Genomic DNA, 1,627 nt, shown 5'->3' with positions numbered 1-1,627 from the left:
GCCACCTCGCCCGGCTAGTTTTTTGTATTTTTTAGTAGAGACGGGGTTTCACTGTGTTAGCCAGGATGGTCTCAATCTCCTGACCTCGTGATGTGCCCGTCTCAGCCTCCCAAAGTGCTGGGATTACAGGCTTGAGCCACCGCGCCCGGCCTAGAAACAAAGAAATTTTCTGTAGAGACATGGTCTTGCTATGTTGCCCAGGCTGGTCTGGAACTTCTGGCCTCAAGTGATCCCCCACCTTTGACCTCCCAAAGTGCACGGTCCATGCCTCTTCCTCTTATAAGGACACCTCGTTAGATTGGAGCACACCCTTCTCCAATACAACCTCATCTTTTATTTTTATTTATTTATTTATTTATTTATTTTTTGAGACAGTCTCTCTCTTTTGCCCAGGCCGGAGTCCAGTGGCGAGATCTCGGCTCACTGCAACCTTCACCTCCCAGGTTCAAGAGATTCTCCTGCCTTAGCCTCCTGAGTAGCTGGAACTACAGGCACGTGGCACCATGCCCGGCTAATTTTTTTGTATTTTTAGTAGAGACAGGGTTTCACCATGTTGGCCAGGCTGGTCTCGAACTCCTGATCTCAGGTGATCCGCCTGCCTCAGCCTCCCAAAGTGCTGGGATTACAGGCGTGAGCCACTGAGCCCGGCCACAGCCTCGTCTTAACTAATTATGTCTGTGGAGACCCTACTTCCAAGGAAGGTCACATTCTGAGGTTCTGGGGAGATGAATATTTTGGGCTGACACTATCCAACATGGTCCAGCAAGGGTGAGTGTGAAATCAACCTTAGCTGTGTCTAGTAGCTGCGCCGTGGGGATGCCCCTCGTTTCAGTGCTACCTCGCTCCGCTGCACTCATGTGGGACACTTTTCACACTGGAACGTAATTACTGGTCTACACGCTTGTCCTTCCGCAGGACGCCGGCCTCCTGCGGACAAGCAACCGTGTGTCATTCATTCTCGCATTGTAGAGGATGAGAAAAAAATTAATTTTACCAGCTGGCACCAGAATTCATTTGAGAGACACATCTGGGCTTGTTTAGGAAAATACCTTAATTAGGGCCAGGGGCACGTGAGGGAGGCCTGAGGGCATGAGATAGAAAAAGGACCCACAAAGAGACCGCCGAACTCCTCTGCAGGAGAATGCAGCTGCAATCTGGGGTCGCCAGAGAGGGACTGTGGAAGGTGGGGACCCAGAGAGGTGAAGACAGAGAGAGACAGCCAGAGAGACACAGGAAAGAGAAATGGGGGATCCGGACGTCCTCTAGCATTTCAGGAAGAGCAAGGGCTTTCGGGAGCTGGCCTCCCCTAGCTAACACAGAGCAAGATGGAAATGCATGTCCAGCTACTCATGAGGCTGAGGCAGGCAGATCCCTTGAGCTCAGGAGTTCAAAACCAGCCTGGGCAACATAGTGAGACCACACCTCTACAAAAAAATCACAAAATTAGCCAGATGTGGTGATGCACGCGCCTGTGGTCCCAGCTACTTGGGAGGCTGAGACGTAAGGATCATTTGAATACAGGAGTTCGAGGCTGCAGTGAGCTGTGGTTGCAGCACTGCACACCAGCCTGGGTGACAGAGCGAGACATTGACTCAAAGAAAATTGAGGCAGAGGCCACGCACAGTGG

Source organism: Mandrillus leucophaeus, unplaced genomic scaffold (assembly GCF_000951045.1).
Source record: "Mandrillus leucophaeus isolate KB7577 unplaced genomic scaffold, Mleu.le_1.0 Scaffold54, whole genome shotgun sequence".
Lineage (NCBI taxonomy): Eukaryota > Metazoa > Chordata > Mammalia > Primates > Cercopithecidae > Mandrillus > Mandrillus leucophaeus.
Note: the sequence above shows the minus strand (reverse complement) of the source record.